This window comes from Theropithecus gelada, chromosome 17 (assembly GCF_003255815.1).
Source record: "Theropithecus gelada isolate Dixy chromosome 17, Tgel_1.0, whole genome shotgun sequence".
Taxonomy (NCBI): Eukaryota; Metazoa; Chordata; class Mammalia; order Primates; family Cercopithecidae; genus Theropithecus; species Theropithecus gelada.
In genome coordinates, this window is record NC_037685.1 from 29,459,724 (window position 1) to 29,486,559 (window position 26,836).

Consider the following 26,836-nt stretch of genomic DNA (forward strand, 5'->3'; position numbering starts at 1 on the left):
AGCATCACCAGACCGAGAAGCAACAGCTTGGGCTCCAGAGTCACACACTACACTCACCCAGCTATGAAGGATTCATCACCAGTCCGGAAAGCAGCAGCCTGAGCTCCAGAGTCAGACACTGCACTCACCAGATTATAAAGGATTCACCACCAGACCGGGAAGGAAAGTGTTTCTGAGTGACTGAGATTGGGAAGAATGGGCATACAATAATTTGGCTCCAGAATTGGCCACTAGTCCGTGCACAGACAGGAGAGGTCTCATGAAGCCTTGGCGCAGTCTAGGACCCTACTTTTTTTTTTTTTTTTTTTTGAGACGGAATCTCGCTCTGTCGCCCAGGCTGGAGTGCAGCGGCGCAATCTCAGCTCACTGCAAGCTCCGCCTCCCGGGTTCCCGCCATTCTCTTTCCTCAGCCTCCTGAGTAGCTGGGACTACAGGCGCCCGCCATCACGCCGGGCTAATTTTTGTATTTTTTTTTTTTTTTTTAGTAGAGACGGGGTTTCACCGTGTTAGCCAGGATGGTCTCGATCTCCTGACCTCGTGATCCGCCCGCCTCGGCCTCCCAAAGTGCTGGGATTACAGGCTTGAGCCACTGCGCCCGGCCGACCCTACTTCTTTTAGTAACGAGTTGTTTGGCATGAAGCCCAGTCACAAGGGCCCTTCCCAGCTGGGCTCAAGGAACACAAAAAGGTCAACTTGCTTTTGTGACTGTCTGTTATTTTTCAATAACTAACATATAGGAATAGATTGAAATAGAGATTTCTAAGAAAAAGTGCTGGATGAATGCCTCAAGGGGCTCATACAACTTGTTCCAGAACTTGGTGACCATTGTTTGTGTCCATGTTTACTTGAGTTTAAATTTAATATTTAACTTCTCTTCCACACCAACTTCCATGGAGAGAATATGTATCAAGTAAGAAGCAACTTAAACTCCAGAGGAAATCTAGGGCATTGCTATCATGTATTGAGATGAAATTTATGAAAATATAGTTTTCCAAAGATATTTTTTAGATGTGGCAGAATGTAAAGTTGGATGGCAAAAAAAAAAAAAAAAAGCTAAACTTACTTATACTGTCCCATCATACAGGATTTAATTTTTTAGCCAGGATATTGGAGATGTGCTAACATGTTGCCAGAATGACTTATTGAAGTTTGGATATGATAATGAGCTAGATGGACTTGACAAAAATGCCTTGCCATAGTATTAGAAAGAGTTGAGAAGCTATGGGGGTTGATATATTAGAACCAACTTTCCTGTGAGACCAGAGTCATCAACTGACTGACATCAACAACAGACAATCGCAAGAACAAGTTACTCAGGGGTGCTCAGAGGACCTGCCTTTCAAAAGCCTATTTGTCTTAGCTTAGGGTCACCTCAAAAGCAGCAGCCATAGTTAGTTCAATCATGAGACTTTTGCAGCAGCACTTAAATGGCTAAAGAGGGAGGCTGGCTGACATTTAAGCTAGCCAGGTATCCTATCCACTTGGCTGTCTTTTTTAGTGGATAGTCTCTGGTCGGACGAAAGATTGCAATACTTAGAACTCAGAAATACAGTCTGCATGCATTACCATTCTCAACATTTTCTTTTCTCTTTTCATTTGTTTTTCCTCCAAGTCCTCAATCAACCAGGCAACCTATTTACTATTTACCATCTGGGACTCCATCTTCACCTGTACCCTGGGTTGCTTCTCCCTGAATTCAGAGAGAATGTCTATACACTTACCACTCTCAAATTTGTTCATATCCTTTTATCATCATATTATAGGCCCAGTCCCTGACTAGGTCTACTGCGACCATCAATGTATTATATCAATCCATTGATGAGCCAGACCCAATTAGTTCCTTCTTTGGCGATTGTCCTAGGAGAGCCATTATGTGTCCACAAGCCAAGCTGAGAAAGAGGCACCGATTCAACAGCTAGATGCTATGGGATCTAAGCCACCTACTTATATAATTTATTTTTAACTTCTGGATTTGTTTGGGCCTAATTCTGGACATGCATCTTCAACACACAATAGATTATAGCTGTTCCCATTCAACTGAATGACTCAGTGAATCTGTGAAATTTTAGCTCATGATGCAAAACACCACTTGTTACTTAATGCAGGGTAACTAGAAACTGCTGCTTTCAAGAGTGATTGACTCTGTCATAGAGAGCATTATGTTGCCTCAGAATTCTAGAGCTCTTTCTGGAAGTCTTTTTTTTTTTTTGAATGAGGATGCCAAGTGGCCTGAGACACCACTTAGCATCCCCATTCTCTTTAGATCTTCTGCATCATATGACCCCATTCTCTTTAGATCTTCTGCATCATATGAAATTGCAGAGCAGATTTCACAGCAACCTGAACCTCCTCCAGTAACCTTTCTCCTTTGAGATCTACTAAAACACATCTAAATCCAAGGCCTGTCTCTTATTAATTGTGAGACACTGAAAAAAATTACCATGTTTCATCAAGGCTCTGATTTCTGAATCATAAACATGATGAAGAAGACTGTCCTATCTTCTAAAGTTATTGAGAAGAAAATTATAGGCACAATATTTTTAAATGACATTTTACCACTGACATAATCTATAACAGTTTAAATTAAGCTCTGAAAAAAAATAAGACTTGTCTCATTGGAGTCTAATTACTAAATCCAATTGATATTTTTCAGGATATATTTATTTTAGTTCACCTTTCAATAATTTCTTACTTCTTATCTTACCATGGATCCTTCTTTATTTTTTAAGGCTCTTTCCTTTAATGTGACCTAAAGCATCTTTGTTTTCTCGTTTTTCTTCTTCTCAGGGAAGTCATTTATAAGATAGTGGTAAGATTGTAATTTTTGGTCTTATTCTTTTTTGGTAGCCCTTCTTTCTCACACACATAGAAAGAAGATATATCTAAGGTTTCTGTCTGTGACCTTTTTCAAGTCTCAATCTACATTCTTTAACTTTGGATGATTTAATATATGCCCAACATCTTACTTTTTACCTATACGTTGATGACCTCCGAATTTATATCTCTATTCCAAATGTCTCTTCCCAGAAGCAAATTCACATGTCATTCAAGATCTTGCAACATTTTCTTACAAACTTCTCACAGTTTCACATGCAATTAGCAAAATTATTTCCACTATGTTTCACCTATATCAGATTATATGAAAACACGCATTATTTTTATCTTTCTAACTTAAATAACCTTACTTGTCTGTGGTATCAAAAATTAAAACTCAGCACTTCTGAGGACTCTCCCTCTCCAGGGCCTGATAAAGTTCAGAGGAAATAAATTTTCCAGAACCCTGTGGTTCAGTCCTATAATCTTAGCTTACACTGTGCCCTGCAGGAACATATATTGTCTGAGACCTGAAGTTTGTATGCAGGTGGATGCTTTGGTTGTTTCTGTGTTATATCTGGATACAAGGAGATGTGCAGAATTTGGCAGTACCTGGCCGAGCCAGCCTTCCTGGACCACAACCTGCCACCATCCCCCTCCAAGATCCTGGATGTTCTACATCATCTTTAAAAAGGAATGTTAATAAAAACCTTAACACCCACACATTCAAAATCACAATCTCCTTCCTATTTTGGCTCTTGAGGGCTCTCTTTTCACCCTCATTGGCAGTTTCTGCCTCTTTCTGCCATTCACTTTCTTTCACAGCTTCCAGCCCTGCAAAATTCTCCATGGTCTCCCCATGCCCCCTTAATTCTTTGGGGTGGGAGTAGTTAAATAAGAATTGAAATGTTATCTTTTTTATTTTCTTTATAACACATCTAGTTTCATCAGTATATAATGCTGCTATTAACTTAATCAGCCAATTGTGAGATCTTAGGAATCATTTGATGCTTTTCCTTCTCAGTTCATCATCAATTTTTAATGTTTCTACTCTAGATGTCTCTCAAATCCTTCCTCTGCTCACTGTCTTTACTGCCATGAACTTAGCGAAAGGCCCCATTATTATGCCCTTACTCATCTCCCTGCCTCCAGCCTCAATTCCTTTTAATCAATGTTCTAAGCTCTTGATGGAACAATATTTCGAAAATACAAATCTCATCTTGCTGCCACCTACACCACACCCACCTGCTTTAAACCATTTATTGGATTTTTAAAAAAAAATTTCCTTTGCCTAGAATTTAACTAATTACCTAGTTAATGATAGTTGCTATGTACTGAAGATTCCCTCAGTGCCGAGCATGAGTACAGGCTGTATATTCTTGATCTCTTTTGGTCTACTATATCCTTGTGATACATATTACCCCATTCTAAGATGATGAAACTGAGAATTGGAAAGCTTGATTAATTGGCCCAAGTAATCTACCTTTACTGATGGAGACAAAACTCCTACCCAGATCTCTCTTAATCACTTATCATCCACATATAAATCTTCCCTATTGATCCACGTCTTTGCCAGTTCCTGTCACACCACGCGTGTTCTAGTCAAACCAAGGTACTATTTTTTTATCCATTTGTTTGCTTCCCCAAAAGCCTGTCATAATTTTATCCCTTTAAATGTGTACTTCACTCTGTTTGTAACGTTGATCATGGGTTCCTTTCTTAGCCCAGTCCAAATTGAACTTAGGGCAACAGAAGTGTCATCAATGCTAGGAAAATGACACGGACAAGCAATGTTCATGTTAGGTGCCCCTCTTATGCAACTAGAAAGTCCTATGCACACCACCATCATTTGCTCCCTGCTGTTGCCAGTTATTTTTCTTTTGAGTATTTTCACAGTAGGAAGGGATCTTCTTGAGAGTGAGACCTCTCTTTTTCACTTTTACATAACACCAGAAAGATGACAATTGGTAATAGGCATATGGACACAAATGAAGACAACTTTACTAAGTAAATGAAGAAATGAGTAAATTAATGCATTTTGATGCTGTTCAGACTATACTGACCTCTCATTCTTTAGTTACCATGCAGACTGGTGATGACATCCTTCATGAGCCCAGTGATGTCTTTGGATCATGACGTTCTTTTTTTGATTGTCTCACTGCCTCTGTTAAGGTTCCTGTATAGGTTGCAAAAACCCAGAGCTGTCATTTGCTTCTGTTAGTTTCCTTTTTGAGTCCCAATGTTCTCAGTTCATTCACTTCAAACTTTCCCTATTTTATTGGAATCATTAATGACCTAGTATTTTAGTATTATTTTTGCACTCTATTCATGAATCAGTCATCTTCTTCGACAAGCTGGATGAACCTTTTTTTTTTTGAAATTTTAAAATTAAGACAATATTAATTTTCTTGTCAACGTACCTATCTGTGGTCAGCAGAATTCTAGGATGGCCCCTAAAATTCCTGTCGCCTGATGGACACTGTGCATTCCCTTCTGCTTGACTACGAACAGAACCTCTAAATTTAAAGAGATAGTAACTCTTGTGATTATGTGACATTATATAAGACTCCATCCATTACAGCAGACCAGAGGGAGAGTCTCCTGCTGGCTTTGAAGAAACAAGTTTCCATGCTGTGACAGGGCCATGTGGATAGAATCTGAGAGCAGCCTTCAGGGGCTGAGACTAAACTCTGCCTGACAACTATCAAACAAAAAAAAGTGAGGGGGTGGACTTTGGTTCTACAAACAAAAGAAACTGAATTCTATCAAAAGACATGCCAACTTGAAAAGTGGACTCTGAACTTCAGATGAGATAGTTGTCCCTGCCAACTTTGAATTCCACCAGAGAGACCCTGAGCAGAAGTCCCTGCTTACCTGTGCAGCACTCCTGAACCGTGGAATCGGTCACGTAATAAACGTGTGTGCTAAGCTGCCATGGGAGTGGTCCTCTGCTATGCCACAATAGGAAATGAATGCACTAGTCCTCATTTCTGTCAATAACCCTGTGGATATTGCTGGTATCGCACTTTCATGTGTCTTAGTTAACAACGGGACACATTGTATTGTCATTGTATTGGTTTCTTCCTTTTTCTAATGGAGACTAACTTCAATGCTGCCTTTATACTGTTTTTTTACAGATCTCCATCAAATCTGAGGGGTTTTGCTTAACAATGCTTTACTCTGCTCCACTGGTTAGATACAATCCTGTCTGCTTCTAACAAATTGCCACCATTTATCAGCAATTAACACCGGCCTAAAATAGAAGGGAAAGAAACCCTAAGGATTAGAGAGGAAAATTTCACTTTCTGACCTTCCAATCTGTGCTTAAAAGGCAAGCATTGAATTTGTGTGTTGCTAGAGTGTTATTAAATGGAATCCTTAACTTGAATAATACAAATATATATTTGCATAGTAATTTGAACATTAATCTTCACTATACAATGAGAAGTCATGAGATATATTATTATCTTCATTATATCATGTATTTGATTTCAGCAAGGTTATTTAAAGGATAGTAATAAAGCGGATTGTGGAGTTAGTTTCTTTTACTATAGATTTCCTATGCATGCTGCATGCCTGCCCTGCTCCCTAAGAAAGTCTCATCACTTATTTATGCTTTTTATTTCAAACATCCTAGTATTCATAAACTCTTATTGAATCCTGTCTTTTTTAAAATGCTGCTTCTTTTTCCAAATATTTTTAGAAAAATTTTCAAATATGTAGCATAGTTGAAATAATATTACAGTGTCCATTAATATATCTGTCAAATGTCTACCACTGACATGGTACTGCATGTTACTTATATCTATGCAACATTTTATCCATCTATTATTCCATTTTATTTATGATGTCTACAAAGTAAAATTTAGAAGTCAGTTCAGCTTTCCGTAAATAGCATGCACATCGTTACTTAGAATTCACCATTTTAATTATTTTTCTTTTGAGATTTTACTTACAATAGAAAGCCAGATCTTAAGTGTACAGTGTCTCAGGTTTGACACAGGTATGTACCTTTTTAAGACACCCAGAACAAACTGATATATTGTTCCAGATTATAAATATTAAGATCTTTTGTGTAACACCTACAACAATATTCCTCTAGCCTTAAAGTACTTGCCAAACTCAAAACTTGCTTAAACTGTCAGTTTTCCTTCTTAACTTGAACCTGCAGAACATACTTTTCCAGCCTTGCTTACCCGGAGGCCATTTGCTTTAGAAAACTACTTTGCCTGGCACAACACATTCTTGTTTCCTTGTTCCTTTTACTCCCAATCAACCCACTTCCCTGAGACATATAAAACGTTTGCTTATGGTCAGAAGGCAGGAGAGTATTACTTTCACAGTGACCCTTATGCTAACCATGAATAAAGACCTTCTTTTTGGAGATCCACTCCGTGGTGCTTTGTTTCAGGGCATTTTGACAAGTGAACATAAAGCTCTTTGCTTTAGATCACAAAATGGTACTAAATTATTACATAATTAATGGGAATGCTATTTCCAATTAACCAATATATAGAGGGTAAATTAATCCGTAGATGTGTTTTATTTTCGTATGTATATTTCTGTTTTTGTTGTTACTGTTGTTGTTGTATTTGCTTTTTTTTTTTCTGTTTGCTAATATTATCTTTTTTATTTTATTAAAGGAAAAACACTTCTAAGCAGGAAAGAACACAGAAAGACACAGGAAGAGCATGGCACTAATCCTAATACAACAGTAATTTGGTAAAAATTGGAATTTAGACACATGTCTTCCTCTATCAGAAGTGAAAATAATCCCCAAATAGGCATTTGAGGGTGAAAAGAAATTGCAAGTGAGTAGTAAAAAAATGTGAATGAGTGCATGTGAATCCTTGTGCTTTCAAGTGTCTGGATCAGTCAAGACTTGGTTCATAAAAGTCTATTTTTTCTTTTTTTTTGAGACTGAGTCTCGTTCTGTCACCGAGGCTGGAGTGCAGTGGCGTGATCTCAGCTCACTGCAAGCTCCCCCTCCCGGGGTTCACGCCATTTTCCTGCCTCAGCCTCCTGAGTAGCTGGGGACTACAGGCACGTGCCACCACACCCGGCTAATTTTTTTTTTTTTTTGTATTTCAGTAGAGACAGAGTTTCACCATAATAGCCAGGATGGTCTCGATCTCCTGGCCTCCTGATCCGCCCACCTTGGCCTCCTAAAGTGCTGGGATTACAGGCGTGAGCCCCTGCACTGGGCCACGTCTAGTTATTTTAACCAAGAGCTTGTTGCCTATAAAATCTGTGAAAATTTCGAAAGTCCAGATTCTAGGCTGAACCTCAAAGAAACTTTCTCAGAACATATACAACCTGCTCTAGGTTACTCTTGTGTGTTGGAAGCAAGAAATCAACAGTTGCCTAAAATTCTGTGTCAGGGCTGAGAACAAGACACTTCACAATATGACAAGTTGGGCATTGAGAAAACTGCAGGGGCGAGAAGGTTACTCTGACCACCTCCCACCTTTCTCCCCTGATGCATGGTCTAAAGAAAATTCTTTGGCCCTCCTTACCTGGTAGTAGGTCATAAGAACCTCATTTCTGGGGCGTTCTACCGTATATCCACAGGCCAAGAAGAATCTGAACATATAAGCCTTGCTAAGTTCCTCCAAGTTTATTACCAGTAGTTCATACCCCATTTTTGTCCAGTCATACTTCTACACAACTATCCAGTTTTATTGAACCTAATCATAAAAATAGAGTTTGCCCTGGATCCTTGGGTCTTCACTTCTGAAGGCTCCCATGTCACATTAAACTTTGGTTAAATAAATTTGTTATGCTTTCCTCATGTTAATCTACGTTCTGTTATAGGAGTGTAAGCCATTAACCTTGACATGAATGAGGAAAATAAATTCCCTTTTCTCCCCTATCGCTATCAAAGCAATGGCTTCTTGACATCTTGGAATCCAGAGAATGTATAGTATAGCTCCAATGCAGGGATTAAAAGAATAAAGAAGTTGTCACTACAACTACTTCTGCCCTTGGTACTGCTTCTGCACACCCATAAATGTGGAAAACTCTCTCTCTCTCTTTATTTTATTTTATTTTATTTTTTGGCAAACTTGCTTTCTAAAAAAACAGAGTGAACAACAGATAACTCCCGTGAAGTCTAATTGGAGAAAACAGATTCTATTTAGAACTGAAAATGGAAGTACAAACTAGTATGGGAAATAAACCTCTTAAGACCACAAATATCTTCAACTAGAAAAAAAGCAGGAATGGGTTGACTGAGCATATTGCCATAAATATTTTAATCTATGTATGGCTAATTTTCACTTTGTCGTGTTGCATGTTCTTAAATCTAATTACATAGTTGTGTGGTTTATTGTACATTTAAGAATGTATGCAGGAATATTCAGTTTTTAACTAAGAAAAAAGGTGTCCTTCACAAATATTTTTTTGAACAGGTCATGTTCACATAATTTAAAATAAATTTGAAATTAAATTGAAGCAGTGGATGGCAAGGCAATGGATATGAAATTAAAATGACTGCTCCTTTTGAAGTTAAAAAGTATATAAATTAAAATACGATTCCAATGGACTGGTGTAACAAGACCTTAACTAGTGCCTAGAAGCAAAAACAGTTTCCACTAATTTAATTAGAAAAAAATTTACATGAAATAATTGAACAAAAATGACCACTTATTTCCCAAAGAGTTTCAGTTATAGCCTTTGAAATCAGGTCATAAGTGGCACTCCAAGCTTCTCCTTTCTTTATAGAGCTAGTTGATGCCAAGTGGCAAAAACTGAGAACAAAGGGGTTAACCCAATTTCAAGTTTGTCTTTGATGCACTTCCAAATCTCCTCTTGTGGGAAATGAAAGTGAATTGCTTTAAGTAGTTACAGAGTGGAAATAGATCAGAACAATCAATCTCTGGCCTTGGTAAGAAGATGGTTTAGCTTATTTCTTCTTTGGAACAATATGTCTTGGTTGATTGTATCTGTTTGAAACAAAAAGACCTACAGATATCTGAAGCAAATGCATCATCATTCAACAAGTACAGTCATCTCCATAGAAAACTACTAATGGGAGATTTTATGTTAATCACAATGTCAACAGGGTTTATGTTTACTGGAAAATGTTTCTGTAAATTAGTATTCCCTGTTGCATGTGCTTCTTTATTGAATACTAACAGGCTAGAAAAAGATACAAAATTGGGCTCTAAGTTGTTATGCAAGTTTATAATGTGAAAATACTAAATAATGTTTCTAAATAGAAAGAAAACCTCTGTTTTCTTCTTGATAATGAGAGATATTTCATTTCTTATGAATTGCCTCCCTATTGAATAAGGTTTAAAGTGCACACAGTACCCATATGGTCCCCAGAGATCATTTATCATAACTCCTTTCAAATATAACCTCTCTTTCACCTACAAAGAAACTTAGACAACAAAGGCCACTCCTTATGCTCAGCAGAGCATATTTGGATGCAATTTACCATGGCGGAGGTTATGGAACCCTCCTGCCCTATAACTAATTCATTATCATAATGCCAAATTTTCACATACACCCACATAAAAAATAACTGGATAGACATTCAACAATTGGAGCAATAATGGTAACATCAGCATCGACTTATTTAGAAAGTTCAAGATTATTAAGAGCAGAACAACAGAATGCTTCCTGCTTCTTCCTATATACTTTCAAAAAGAATAGTAGAACAAAAAATCTGCAGCTAAAATCTACGGCTTAACTGGGGGAAAAGGTGTCCTTAGGAACTTTAAAATGTGAGAAACTGGTGAAAAACCATTGGCTGCTACAATATCCACATGGCAGCAGCATTTGTTTAGGAGAAAACAGAGCTAACTAAGGCAGCTGGACATCTGTTGGCTTGAAAATAAGATATTAATTTCTATGCATGAATATACTTAAAATGTTTAATTTAGAAGTTTTAAATTATAATTTTAAAATGTATAGCCATAGAGAATATTAGTGAACCACCTTGTTATTCTGAAAAATTGTAAATAAATATCAAAAAATTAGCACTATCCTGTTTTCTTGTATGAATTGAACTTTATGGAACCACATATTTAAAATGAGATACCTGAATTTATATAAATTGTTCAACTTAAAAAATATGATAAATTACACTGTCATTATTTTGCAACCGCACATGAAGAAATTGATCTGTAATTATTACTATTTAAAAACACTGCAGAGAGAAAAACAATATAGTAATGTTTGCTTCCTGAAAGGAATACACAACGTGTAAAATAGTATTGAGCTCTATTTTCTCCCAAAATGTCATACTTTGTTTTGAGCATGACTCTATAACCTTTGTCAGAACATACAAGAAGCAGTGAGAATATTGTATGACACTATAGGGGTGCTATCCGAAATGTCAAGATAATGCGTCTCTCTGTAGGATAAATGACCACCTAGAAGTAATGGCATAAATTTTAATATGTTGTGAAAAAATTTAGTCTACAGATACAAGAAGCTAAGAGTTACCTTGGCAGGATAAAAACAGAGAAAATCAAATCTATGCATACCGTAAGAATACAGTCAAACTCAATGACAAAATTCCAACAGCAATCAGAGAGGTTAAAAACACTTTACAAACAGAGGAACATGATGATAGGAATGACGGCTGACTTCTCATCTTCGATGCTAGAAAGCAAAGCAATGCTGTCTCTAAAGTTCATGAGAAAGGGATAAAGTTAGCTTTGAATACTCTATCAAATGAAATAATATTCTAGAAATAAGGATGAAATAATGACATTTTCATATAAGAAAAGCTAAGTGAATTCATTTTTACCTGTGCTACTAGAAATGCTAAATAAAGCTCTTCATGCTTAAGGGAACAATCAAGTGATAGAGACTCTATCAATAGAAAGAAATGCAAAATAATAGAAATAATAAAGATATGGACAAATATAGACTATTTTAATTTTTCCTTCGATTCATTAAAAGTACTTTAACTCTTCAAAGAAAAAAATTAGAATTTGGTGCACTGTATATTTAGAAGTAAAATATGTTACAATAATAATATAAAATATGGTAAGGAGTGCAATGAGATGATACTGCAATTAAGTTCTTAGATTTTACCTGAAATGGTACAACATTACTTTTAGTAGACTGATAGATTAATTAGACATGCTTTAGCCTCTGGAGAAACCACTAGAAAAATATACAAAAAATTTCTTCTAAAAAGCAAATTGCAGAAATAACAGAATATTCAAGCAGTTATTTTTAAAAGACATAAAAGAAAAAATAAGCAGATAGCAGAAACAAAAACAAATTGAAATAATTTTATTAAATATAAAGAACTAAATACTGCAATTTAAAGTGATTCCATGTCAGACTTGCCTATTCTATGCAGAGATACGCTGAATGGAAGAAGATGAAAAAAGGATAAACCGTACCAAGTAGAAGCTCAAAAAAAATTGGATATATGAACATTGTCAAAAAAAGACTTTGAGGCAAGGAGTGTTACCACAGATTAAGAGATAACATCATATAATAAAAGAGTGATTTCTTTAGAAAAACCTGGCAATACAAAATTAGTATATATCTAATAATAGAGTAGGAAAATACATGAAGTGACAAAAATAAAAACAGAGAAGGTCACAATCATACTTAGAGGTTTTTAGCACTGCTTCCTCACTAATTAATAAAACAAGTACACAAAAAAATCAGATTTGGGGCCGGGCGTGGTGGATCACGCCTGTAATCCAAGCACTTTGGGAGGCCAAGGCGGGCAGATACTTGAGGTCAGGATTTCAAGACCACCCTGGCCAAAATGGTGAAACCTTGCCTCTACTAAAAATACAAAATTTAGCTGGGTGTGGTGGTGCATGCCTGTAATACCAGCTACTCGGGAAGCTGAGGCTTCACTTGAACCCGGGAGGAAAAGGTTGCAGTGAGCTAAGATCATGCCGTTGCACTCCAGCCTGGGCAACAAAGTGAGACTCTCTACCAAAAACTAATAATAATAATAGTAAGATTTATGTCTTTGGAACAACACTGTCAGCATGAACTAATTTACATTTATAAGATACTATTCCCACCAACTGCAGAATATACAATTTTTTCTAATGCACATAGAGCATTCAGTAAGCTCTACTATATTTGGGCCATAAAACCAGACTCAAATTTCAGAATAATAAAATCTTATGCAATATTGTTCTCTGTCTGTAATGATATAAAATTAAACTGGGCACAGTGACTCACGCCTGTAATCCCAGAACTTTGGGAGGCTGAGATGGGTGGATCTCCTGAGGTTAGGAGTTTGAGATCAGCCTGATGAATATAGTGAAACCTCGTCTCTACTAAAAATACAAAAATTAGCGGGACGTGGTGGCAGATGCCTGTAATACCAGCTACTCAGGAGGCTGCGGCAGGAGGATCCCTTGAGCCCAGGAGGTGGAGGTTTCAGTGAGCCGAAATCATACCACTACACTCCAGCCTGAGTGACAGAGGAGACTCCATCTCAAAAAATAATAATAATAATAAAATAAAATAAAAAATTAAATTAAATTAAAAATCAATAAAAATAAACTTTAAAAGCATCAAATATTTACAAATGAAACAAGAACCTATTGAAATAACCCATTTGTCCAAGAAGAAACACAATGAAAATTTAAAAATATTTTAAAATAAATGATAATGAAAACTGCATTTGTCGAAATTTGTGACATGCACTTGAAGGAGTACTTGGAAGGAAATTTATAACTTACAAGTTTATATCAGAAAAGGAGAACAGTTTAAAATTAAGGAGCTTATATCCTTATTAAGAAGCTAAAGAATTATAAGACCATCTACATACCCAAAGAAAATTCATATGAAAAAAACTCCCGTTCGTAATAGAATTACTCATACAAAAATAATTGAAGAAAAATGTCTCAGCCTAAGTATGGGCAACTGTAAAACTTATAGCTAACATCGTACTTAGTGATGAAGCATTTCTTCTGAGATAAGACAAAAGGCATATTTTCTCTCAGTGCTTCCACTCAACATTATATCCATGGTCCTGGTTAGCACCATAAAGCAAGAAAAATTAAATAAATAAATAAATAAATAAATAAATAAATAAATAAATAAACAAATAAATAAATACATCTTTATATAATAACAGGAAAAGGAAGTATTTTTACACAGGAGGTATGATAGACTATTAATGAAATCTTAAGGAGAGTATTAAATCTATTGAATTAAAAAATGAATTTAGACAGATTACAGAATAGAAGGTTTATGAAGAAAAATCAGTTGTATTATATATACTACTGATAATTGGAAAATGAAATTATAAAAGGCAATTTACGTTAACATAAAAAGAAAATATTAAGAAATATGCTTGTTAAATGTGCAAGACCTCTACATTTAAGAGATGAAAATATTACTACTGAAATTAAGGACACCAGTGAATAACACAATATAATATATTTATACATTAGAAAATGTAATATTTCTAAGAAGTCAATTATCTTAAAAAATGTGCTATAGATTCTATGGAAATTCAACCAAAATAACAGCATATGTTTAGAGAATTGATAAATTATTTCTAAAATTTATGTAAAAATGTAAAGTACCTCAAAGAGCCAAAGATATCTTGACAGGAAAATCATTTATATACCTGACTTTCTGGCTATTTATAAGTCTACAATAATCATGCAAGTGTGTGGTTGATATAAAAGTAAATAAATCAGCCAGTGGAACAGAATGGAGAATTCAGAAATTAACCTCACAAATACTATCAATTAAACACAGACTTGCTAAGGCCATTCAACTGAGAAATGAAAATCTCAAAACATGGTGGTGGAATAAGTGGATGAGCATTGGGGAAAACACACACACACACACACATATCAAATTAAAAACCTTGATCCTTACTGCACAACACAAGCAAATATTAATTTGGAATCCTAATAGATCTAATAGTAAAAGTAACCTTTTAAATTTCTCAAAGAAAACATAGAATACTTTTGCAATTATTTAGCAGTCAGTGATTTCTTTGAGAAACATAAAACACTAAGCTTTTATGAAAAATACATAAATTGGATATTAACAAAATTTAATTTTTTTCATTTTATAGCACCATTAAGAAAATAAAAATCGGGCCTCATATTGAGAGAAAATATTTCCATATCTAGTAGGTATAACACTTATGAAGGACTTACATCCTAACTTCCAACCTGTAACATGTAACCATATATAATATATATTATATATTATATGACATACATAATACATATAATGACATAAAGAATATATAATCTCACCTGGTGAGCTGGCTCATGCTTGTAATTCCAGCACTTTGGGAGGCCAAGACGGGCAGATCACGAGGTCAGTAGTTTGACACCAGCCAGGCCAATATGATGAAATCCCGTCTCTACTAAAAATACAAAAATTAGCCAGGCACGGTGGTGCATGCCTGTAGTCCCAGCTACTGGGGAGGCTGAGGCAGAAAAATCGCTTGAACCCCGGAGACAAATGTTGCAGTGAGCCAAGATTGTGCCACTGAACTCCAGCCTGGGTGACCCAGTGAGACTCTGTGTCAAAAAAAAAAACAAAACAGAATATATAATATTATATATATGGTTGACATTTTGTTACTGATACATAGAATATTATATAAACTATATGTTTTATCATATCATATACTAAGTTATATTATATATTACCTATCATATAATTTATAATCTGTTGTATGTATATTTACATATGGTTGTAGATAACCATATGTAACTATATAGTTATATTTATATAGATAATTTGTAATTTATACAAAATTATAAATAAAGTAGCCCAGGGTGGTCTACTTTATGGTGTCCCTCAGTTGTCGTGCAAGTGGAGCACGTGCAGTCAAGACTCTATCTGCCCTACATTTATATTACATTATACTGTAGTATACTATATTTTACATTGACTGTTTAATATATTGCATTCCTTTTTACATATTTATCACATATTATGTCATATAAAATAGATATATAGAATATATGACCTATGTATCAAAAATTAAAAAGCAAAAACCCAATTTGACTTTGACCATGATGTGAAAAAATTAGAAAATGCATATACGTTGAGGATAACAATAAAAAAATTTAAAAATCTGCACTGATAGTTTTTTTATAAAGTCCAACTTACACCGACTTCAAGACCATCTAATTCCACACCCAACTACTTACACAAGAGAAACAAAGGTGTATGTCCAGAAGATCCATTTACACATTACTTATGTTTATAGAATAATTATTAATAATAGCAAAACACTGAAAGCACCTCAAATGTCCATGAACATTAGAATGGATAAAATGGGATACATTGGTATACTGCAATATTAGTCAATAATAAAAGACTGATACATGGGGCCAGGCACAATGGCTGACACCTGTAATCCCAACACTGGGAGACCGAGGTGACAGGATGCCTTGAGCCCAGGAGCATGAGACCAGCCTCGGCAACATACATAGTAAGACTCCATCATCACAAAAAATAAAAAAATTAGGCAGGCATGGTAGCTTGCACTTGTGGTCCCAGCTACTCGGGAGGCTGAGGTGAGAGGATCACTTGAGCCCTGGAGTCCGAGCCTACAGTGAGCTAGGATAGAGCCACTGTACTCTAGCAGGGGCAACAGAGTAAGACCCCACTTAAAATAAAATAAAATAAAATAAAATAAAATAAAATAAAATAGTAAGACTGATATATAGGAAGACATGGCTGAATTTTATAAACATTTTTGAAAGGAATATTTCAGTTGCAAAATAGTAAGTCTGATTTCATATACATGAATTTCTAGATCAGACAAAATTAATTTTTGATAGAAAATGCGAATGATGGGGTGACGATAAAAACTGGATGGAGGCATAAGGGAAGTCTGTGGGGTGATGGAAATGTTTTCTGTTTTGACTGGAGTACAGTGTACATGATGTATACATTAGTCAAAACTCAAGGAATTGTCACTTAATCTGTGCATTTCCTTGTATGTAAATTTTACCGTAATTGAAAAAGTAGATGGAAAGAGGAATAGATACAAATATTAAGAATACTTAACACCCTATTGCAATATATGGACTTTCTTTGTATTCAGATCCAAAAATATAATATGTTAAAATCACTTGTAAGACTCTTATAATAGGAATACTGGCAAAACATTATGGCATTACTGTTCATTTCTTAGGGTGAACGTGGTATTTTCAGGACAGTTCTTCACATGGTCTTGGACTGAGTGAGTTTTCCCCACCTTCTTTCTTACAGTTCTCAACAATAAGTGTAGAATGTGCTAGGAATGCAATATCCTTAGACAGAGAGAAACTGCCTGGAACTTGTCTCTCTCTCTCCTAGGAAACGTAACATCTTGAGTTAGGGAGAAACTATCTGGAACAAACTGGACCTTTGTTCCTCTCACCCTTGGGAGCAGGATGGGCTTCAAAGCTTTGGCCAGTGAGTCACATGCTGCTGAGTTAGTAGCCCAGGGTGGTGTACTCAGCTGTTGTGCAAGTGGACCACATGCAGTCAAGACTTCATCTGCCCTGGGCAACTTTCCTGAACCTTGGGGATCAGCTCACAATGGATCCAAGACTTCTTATTTCCCTTCCTACCCATCTAAAATTAATTAATAAGCCTGCTTTAAATAACTTTTGCACATGAATGTGTTCCTTCTCTCATTGGTAACAGTGCAGCCCAGGTTGCAGTGGGTGGAAGGGTTTGGACTCCAATTCCTGGTGGTTCACATGATGATGATCTCTGCAATCCTCCCCACAATGGGAGTCCTCTTTTGGTGAACCTGCTTCCCAGAATTATGTTACATTTTTTAAAGCCCTTATATTTTAGAAACATATATTGACATACTATTTGGTGTCTGACATTTGGGAATACTAACTGCATTAGACGAAGATAAACTAAGATTGGCCATGTATGAATCATGGGTGTAATGAGTACATTATACCACACTCTATAGTTTTATTTATGCTTTAAAAGTTATAAAATCTTTTTGAAAGCATACCTTATTGATTAGGTATATATAGTGTAGCATTGTGGGTACAAATATTTAGAAGACTCAGTTATTTTCAAGGAACTTATGATTTAGATGAAATGCCAAGTGATAGTAAAACCAGCTGAAATAATTTTAACACAATTACTTTTGTATGATAAGAGATTTTTTGGGAGAACCAAAGATCCTGATTGGTTGAAAACCAGTCCCAAAGGAAAAATATTCTTGAGTTAGGGTGGGTGGGTCAAGGGGATTGAAGAGTGAGGGCAAGAATGTCACAAAAAGAGGGGAAGTCAAAAACAGAGAAAACACAAGTTGTAAACTTCATACTTGACCTTATGCTGACTTTACCAACAGAGAATCAGTTCAGGGACAAGTTACACCTTGCTAATCAATGCACACAGCTTGCCTATGACTGTTCAGGATCCATACTGCATACTATGATTTAATAAAAAGAGAACAGTCAAGTCTTGGAAAAAACATTAAGAAAGGAGTAAGATTTTTTAAATAAGGATAAGGAACTGAAAATAAAATGAAATTAGACAAATTTGGATTGTAAAATGAGACAAATTTTTCCAGACGGGAAAAAAGACATGGGGGACAAAGAAAGTGGATGAGTTATTAGTAGGGTCGTGACTACTTGGAAGAATATGTTTCAGCTTAGTAGATAAACACTAGCTGTGATATAAACTCCTGTTCGAAGAAATATTTTTTCAATTTTATTATGAAAAATTTTTATTATGATGCACAGGGTGGCTATGAATGGATTAAAGATGTCCCATGATCTTTAACAACGTTATCCATGGAACTACTCAATGCAGCCTGGTCCAGCCAGGAGCATGTTCCTCCAGGAACTTCAAATAGTATACTATTTTGTCACAACCTGAAAGAAACATTGCGAAATATTGTTCTAACTGAAGGCTTACGAACTTCTAAAGGATTACTGGGCTACTCCATTTTTGCTCCCTGAATGGAAGGATGAGAGGCACCTGTTGAAGTGTGGCTGAGAAAAAAACCAAGTTCAGGTATTGGGGTTCAGTGGCACTTTACCTTGGCCAGGAGGGCCAATTCAAATTTGGTTACTGGTAATTAATGTAAACACTCCTTTTTCAGCTTCTACTTTTGAATCTAATGCTTGTATTTGAGTGTTTTTCCCCAGGAAGAATATAATATATAATAGCATTATATTGAGAGTAACTGTGTCTTATGTAATGATATTTCCATATTGTTTTCTCAACTAAGTATGTCAGCCTTTCTGCATATCAGCAAAGCATAGCCAAGCAAACCAAGACCAGAGTTCTGAATTCTTAGTAACTCCTTTTAGTCAGTTATTCTGTACACAAAGGCACTGTAGAAAGGACATTTTAAAAATTGTATGCATTATTACATTCCTTTGTTTAACTTTTCTCTTTTGTGTCTGTCGTATTCCTTTTAAGTAAAAACAGTGGAGGTCATTGTTGGTTGGCTGACTGACCCTATGGACAACCACTTTCTCCAAATTTAGCTTCCAATCATTGGTCTAAAGTTGCTCAAATAAGTCTATTCTGGCCAATAAAATATAAAAAGCTTTGTGAAGTATGGCTTCCATGAAAGTCTATTATGGGGCAAATAGGCTGTGAAATTATTGTGTCCATCTTTTGTTCGTCTGGATTGCAATGCCCTAAGTGATGTTGAGGTGAAGCAGGCACCTTGAGACCACAGAAAAGCTCATTCCACTTGAAAAATAACAGAGAAAGGAATTCTAAAGGATGCTTATGTACCTGATAACACTGGAACTCTTGTATTAGCCCAGGACTATTTCAAACTTCTGGATATGTAGAGGCAGAAAAAAAAAAAAAAAAAAAAGAGTATCTGTTTAAGACAGTTTATCAGGTTGGTGGTTGTGAATACTCAGTTCAGAATTCTGTCTGAACAGATTTTTAAATGCTTCTGTTACAGGTTCAATTTATAGTCTCTCTAAATTAAAAAAAAAAAATACTCTAGTTGGTCAGTCTACTGGCTTGTTTTAGGAGGTAAGAGTGATAGTTTTCTAAATAATCAGTGGGGACATTAAGGTGAAAAGGTTTTCATTGCCTGCTTCATCTTCAACATCACTTAGTGCACTCCAGGTCAGAGAAGAACAAAGGATAAAATGTTTTCACAGCCTATTTCTCCCTTTATGGGTTCTTAGAAGCCTCACTCTGTGAAGTCAACTTATATCTCACTGGTTAGAACAGAGTTATCTGGACACACCTAAAGCAGTGATTACTATTTTGGACGCTGTTAGTGTCAGGAAAGAGAACAGCAGGTAATCACTGGTGAGGCAAACCTTGCTCAATTTCTCCTTGAGGTGCTGTGTCTATATGTGCACATGGAGTCAGTATTTGAAATTAAGACAAGTCTCTAATGAAAACAGGTCTAGAGCCACATTTCTTAGTTCAGCTTGGTCCCACACAGATAATTTCAAATTATTTTACAAAATCCTGCTAATAATGAATGTCAGAGTATAATAGGCTAAGAAACTGGACTTATTAAAATAGCAAATTTATTGAAATCAGAAAGCAAACTGAATATTGTGAAAGAATAATTCAGTGCCTAAATCAAAGTTTTTGTTAAAAGCAATATACAATTTTTTCCTACTTATCAAAATTGCAGGTATTAGTATGATATAGTGTCATAAAAGCAAATTTGAAAAATCCTGTGAGGTCATAATAGGTCAGACTCCCAAATATTTTTTGACATTTTTATATTTTCTAAATTCCTCTACATATGTATTATATTTAGAGAATAATTTAAAAGATAGAGAAAATACATCCTTTTGGGCCTGGCGTGGTGGCTTACGCCTGTAATCCTAGCACTTTGGGAGGCCAAGGTGGGCGGATCACCTGAAGTCAGGAATTTGAGACCAGCCTGGCCAAAATGGCAAAATCCTATCTCTACTAAAAATACAAAAATTAGCCAGGCATGGTGGTGCATGCCTATAGTCCCAGCTACTCAGGAGGCTGAGGCAGGAGAATGCCTTGAACCCGGGTGGCAAAGGTTGCAGTGAGCTGAGATTGCACCATTGCACTCCAGCCTGGGCAACAGAGCATGACTCTGTCTAAAAAAAAGAAAAGAAAAATACACCTTTTTGTCTCCCAAATACTGATGTATGTTGTATTCTCATGGCTCAAGAAACCTTTTGAACTTCATTATCCATACCTTACATTTCTACTCTAGTGAGAGTGTACCATTGTGAGTATCTTAACAAATCAGTAAGCTCACACAGCATATGTTGACAGGGCCTTAAGCAAAGAGAATTACTAACACATAGTCCTCAGAGATTGAAGGCAGGAAAACAAAGCTTCCTACCCTGGCAAAGAAGTGCTATGTTTCAGAGAGCTTTGCAGATGAGCAGTGTAAGGCAAATTCAAAAGGGGGTTAGGGCCGGAAGTGGTGACAAGGCCAAATTCCATCAGCAACAAAATCATGTCCAGGTAAGTCTCTCAATAGATAATTACTTGAGTAAAATCTTAGCTACTCTTCAAGATTTTACTTTTTATTTATTTATTTTTTATTTATTTTTTTAGAGAGTCTCCCTCTGTCGCCCAAGCTGGAATGCAGTGGTATGATCTCGGGTCACTGCAACCACTGCCTCACAGGTTCGAGTGATTCACCTGCCTCCGTCTCCCGTGTAGCTGGGATTATAGAAGCCCGCCACCACGCCCAGCTAATTTTTGTATTTTTAGTAGAGATGAGGTTTAGTAGAGATGAGGTTTCACTATGTTGGCCAAGCTGGTCTCGAACTCCTGACCCCAAGTGATCTGCCTGCCTTGGCCTCCCAAAGTGCTGGGATTACAGATGTAAGCCACCATGATCAGCCTATTCTTCTAGATTTTAACTTTGTAGTGTGGACAATATATTTTATTTTTTGATATCTTTATCCACATTTCTATTAAAAGGATCTTGAAATCGTATGGGGGTTTTTGATCTCACCTAGTATATGAAAATCTCTTTTGTGGGGTTCTCAAGATGTCTTTACTGCCATCTGAAACACTAAGACATAGTGACAATTGGTCCTCCAATTGTTAAAGTTGTGTTATTACCTCACAGAAAACACTAGTGAGGGAAAGACACCTGCTGGATAGCCTTCCTCCTTTCTCTCTTCATCTTCATCTTCCTCTCCTCCACGCATGGACATCTGTATAGACAAAACTTCTTGAATTTATTGACACATAACATACTGAGTAAACACAAAACATACCGAGTAATTTGCAAAAAGTGCAAATTAACGCGGTTCACCTATTCTCAGATTCTTTCACACCTTCTTACAAACCATATTCAGCCTTTTTTTTTTTTAATATGGAAAGTTCTACTATCAAAGTGAACTAATCTGAATAGTATAATAGTGCAGCCACAAATATATAACTAGGCTTACACCTATGTAACCCCCACACACATCCAGCACTCTAATGGTGCCCCTGTTCTTAATTACATTGTAACCTATTCCCTAGAAGTTACCACTATTCTTACAACTATTAACATTAATTAGGATTGCTTGTTCTTCAACTCCATATAAATGTAATTATACAGTATATATTCTTTTGTATCTAGGTTCTTTTATCCAACATAATATCAATGAGGTTATTTCATGTCCTGTGTCTGAATATTTCCCTCTTTTTTTTTTTTTTTTTTTTTTAGATGGAAGTCTTGCTCTGTTGCTCCACGCTGGAGTGCAGTGGCATGTTCTTGGCTCACTGCAACCTCCGCCTCCCGGGTTCAAGTGATTCTCCTGCCTCAGATTCACGAGTAGCTGGGATTACAGGCACATGCCACCAGGCCTAGCTAATTTTTATATTTTTAGTGAAGACATGGTTTCACCATGTTGGCCAGGCTGGTCTTGAACTCCTGACCTCAAGTGATCCACCCACCTCGGCCTCCCAAAGTGCTGGGATTACAGGCATAAGCCACCGCACCTGGCCCATTTCCTTCTTGTTAAATTGATATTGTAGATGTGCTCACTCTGCCATTATTACTATTTTAATGCTATGGCATACACAGGGAGCATATATTCAGAGAATTTATAACTTACAAGTCAAGATTAAAAACTCAAGAAGAATTTTCTTCCCAGAATTCATTGACTCAGTTACTACTGTTCCAGGTAAATTTTTGAGTTAATGTACAGTTTGACTTCTTTTCAGCCCATTCTACTTAAAATAATAAAAATTAACATTCACAATTTGGAGGTTAACAATTTGCACATTCCCTATCCATACAGAATAGGAATAAGGACAAATGGATTAACTTATTTCCAAAAGCAAGTTGCTTGCAGAAATTCACATTGCTCACACTATTTATTTATTCTTTCAAAAATACTCATTGAGATCCAACAAGAGCCAGAAATTATATTCAGCACAGGTTATGAAATGATAAAGAAAAGGTATCAACTATACCAAGAAACCTATATCAGGGCTGCTCAGTTTTCTCCTGGGCCCACAAGTATAGTAAAACCTGGCAACACAATGTGGCAAGTGCTAGGACAGAAGTATACATGTGGTACTATGAAGGGACTGAGGACAGAGAATTAAATGTTCTGGAGCTGGAAAGGAGAGGCAACGGTGGTGAGTGGTACCACTAAACCATTTTTAGTGCAAGTGATGAAAGCAACCTTGACCTTTAGTAAACCAAAATTGTCCTGAGTTTATGGCTTAATAATAATGTATTCTCAACAAGAAAAATTTCTTACAAACCCATGCTGTATACATCTATACAAACACAAAGAAGAAATATACTAAAAATGTACATGAATTAGAAGATACTGGAAGTTAAAGTAATTTTATTCAGCAGTCACAATATTAGAGTTCGTTATTATGAGTTCTGAGTAGCACCCAAGTTGTTTCAAAGTTAGATTACGGATATTGTCTTTAACTTGTGTTTGTATCTTTCTTCCCATGACAATGACATATTATTATCAATAAGACTACAAAATCTTTTGAAATAGCTGGGTTTAAACGATACCACATTAAAGCACTCACCTTGAAATATCATTTCCTATAGTTCCTCTTCCTCTTTACTTCTACTGATTCCTACGTATGAACCAGTCCCTTGTTTTATTATCTCAGAGTTAAGAGCAACATTAATTTAAGAGAAATTAGGTAAAAAAATAAAAAAAAAAAAAAAAAAAAGGCCTATCGACAATTTTTGGGTTGACTTGAGGATTGTTTTTGTTTGTTTGTTTGGTTGCTTTTTGGAGATGGAGTCTCACTCTGACTCCCAGGCTGGAGTACATGCATTGGTAGGATTTCTGCTCACTGCAACCTCCACTTCCCAGATTCAAGTGATTCTCCTGCTTCAGCCTCCCGAGTAGCTGGATTTACAGCATGCACCATCGCGCCTGGCTAATTTTTGTATTTAAAGAAGAGACAGGGAGTCGTTGGCAAGGCCTGAGTCCTGTCCTCTTGCTCTCCTCCCCAAACAGCATGAGCTTCACCACTCGCTCCACCTTCTCCACCAATGACCATTCCCTGGGCTCTGTCCAGGCATCCAGCTAAGGTGCCCGGCCAGTCAGCAGCATGACCAGCATCTATGCAAGGCCCCAGGGGCTCTGGTTCACGGATCTCCATGTCGCTCTCTACCACCTTCCTGGGTGACATGGGGTCCTGGGGCCTGGCCATGGGGATGGCAGGGGATTTGGCAGGAACGGGAGGCATCTAGAATGAGGAGACCATGCAATGCTTGAACGACTGCCTGGCCTCCTACCTGGAGAGTGAGGAGCCTGGAGACCGAAAACGCGAAGCTACAGAGCAAAATCCTGAAGAACAAAATCCGGGAGCACCTGGAGAAGAAGGGACCCCACGTCAGAGACTGGAGCCATTACTTCAAGACCACTGAGGACCTGAGTGCTCAGATCTTCACAAATACTGTGGACAATTCCCGCATCCTTCTGCAGATAAACAATGCCCGTCTTGCTGCCCATGACTTTAGAGTCAAGTATGAGACAGAGCTGGCCATGCGCCCGTCTGTGGAGAGTGACATCCATGGGCTCTGCAAGGTCACTGATGATGCCAATGTCACTTGGCTGCAGTTGGAGACAGAGATTGAGGCTCTCAAGCGGTAGCTGCTCTTCATGAAGAACTATGAAGAGGAAGTAAAAGGCTTACAAGCCCAGGTTGCCAGCTCTCGGTTGACCATGGACGTAGATTCCCCCAAATCTCAGGACTTCACCAAGATCATGGCAGACATTCGGCCCAGTATGATGAGCTGGCTCGGAAGAACTGAGAGGAGCTGGACAAGTACTGGTGTCAGCAGATTGAGGAGAGGACCACAGTGGTCACCGTGCAGTCCGCTGAGGTTGGAGCTGCTGAGATGACACTCACGGAGCTGAGACATACAGTCTAGTCCCTGGAGATCAACCTGGACTCCATGAGAAATCTGAAGGCCAGCTTGGACAACAGCCTGAGGGAGGTGGAGGCCCGCTATGCCCTGCAGATTGAGCAGCTCAACGAGATCCTGCTGCACCTGGCGTCAGAGCTGGCACAGACCCAGGGAGAGGGACAGCACCAGGCCCAGGAGTACAAGGCCCTGCTGAACATCAAGGTCAAGCTGGAGGCTTGCCACCTACCACAGCCCACTGGAAGATGGCAAGAACTTCAATCATGGTGATGCCCTGGACAGCAGCAGCTCCATGCAAACCAACCAAAAGTCCACCACCGGCCGGATAGTGGATGACAAAGTGGTGTCTGAGACTAACACCATCAAAGTTCTGAGACATTAAGCCAGCAGGGTACTCTTTGGAGAGCAAGAGGCCAATAAGAAGTTCAGAGGTAAAAATAAATTAATTAATTTAAAAAAATAAAGTAGAGACAGGGTTTCACTGTGTTGGCCAGGCTGGTCTCGAACTTCTGACCTCAAGTGATCCACTCTGCTTTGGCCTCCCAAAGTGCTGGGATTACAGGCATGAGCCATCGTGCGCCACGACTTGAAGATTTTTCTGATAGAACTGCTTTTTTACAGAATATGTTATTTCAACTATTTTCCTTAGTCAAAAAGATGAATCCCATAATAATTGAAGTTTAAAATGTATGGATATTTTTGGAACATAGAGACAACACTCAAGTTTTTTGTGATATTCATTCATAAAGAGCTCACAGATCTCTGTTAAAATTTTGAAAGTGATCAAACACAATCACTTTATTATTGTTAAAGATTATAATAAAATGCCAATCATGACAAATTAGTTTTTGATAACTACTAGGCAGCATTGTTTGAAATGATTTAGGATTAGTATTTAACTGTCTATTCAAAATCTTTTATAATATAAAAGATTCTTTATGAGCTTGTTGATTTTGATGTTTGAAAAGTGCTTACTACAGTTTCCCTATTATTAAGACAAAGTAAGAAAAGAAACTTGGTTAAACCAGAGAGAATGTTAATAATCATGACGGGGGAAGTTTTATTTGTGAAGGCTTTTATAAAATATTTACCTACAAACAAGTACAATGAAGGGACCACAATGTTGCAACACTCAGATTCTTCAGATGCCAATCTCGGTCAGAGCTGCCCTAGGCCTTGCTCAAGAGAAAGTTACACATCAAAGGAAAGGTGAAAAGTTCTCATCACACATTAAAAAACCTTGCAACTCTCCTTGACTTTCTTTTCTCAAGATGGTTTTGAAGTGATTGAAATAGGTAACATTCTGTCCAAATAGTGTTATGTGAAAGGAATTTCTAAAGAAAATCTAGCTGCTGCCAACAATTTGCTCACATAATTTTCTTTTGGTCTTTGTATGTAGCATCGTTATTCAAGTAGTATTTATTGATTTATGAACATTCTTAATTGGCTAGGTTCTCTATGAGTTATAATTAAGAAAATACAGTACCCCACATTAAAAAACTTTCTGAAACCAGAAGTTTTATTTTAAATAAATACATAATTTTCAATAATTGTCAGATTATTATTGTACATTATTTGCCTTCAAGTGTTGAGTATTAAGAAAATAGACAAATGGGCCAGGCTCATGCTTGTACTCCCAGCCCTTTAGGAGGCCAAGGCTGGCGGATCACGAGGTCAAGAGATCGAGACCATCCTGGCCAACCAACATGGTGAAACCCTGTCTTTACTAAAAAC

General features: G+C 37.0%; 1 pseudogene; it reads left to right on the forward strand.

Moving 5' to 3' along the window:
• Positions 1-24,189: 24,189 nt before the first annotated feature.
• On the forward strand, positions 24,190-25,484 carry LOC112611118 (annotated as a pseudogene).
• The last annotated feature ends 1,352 nt before the right edge of the window (positions 25,485-26,836 follow it).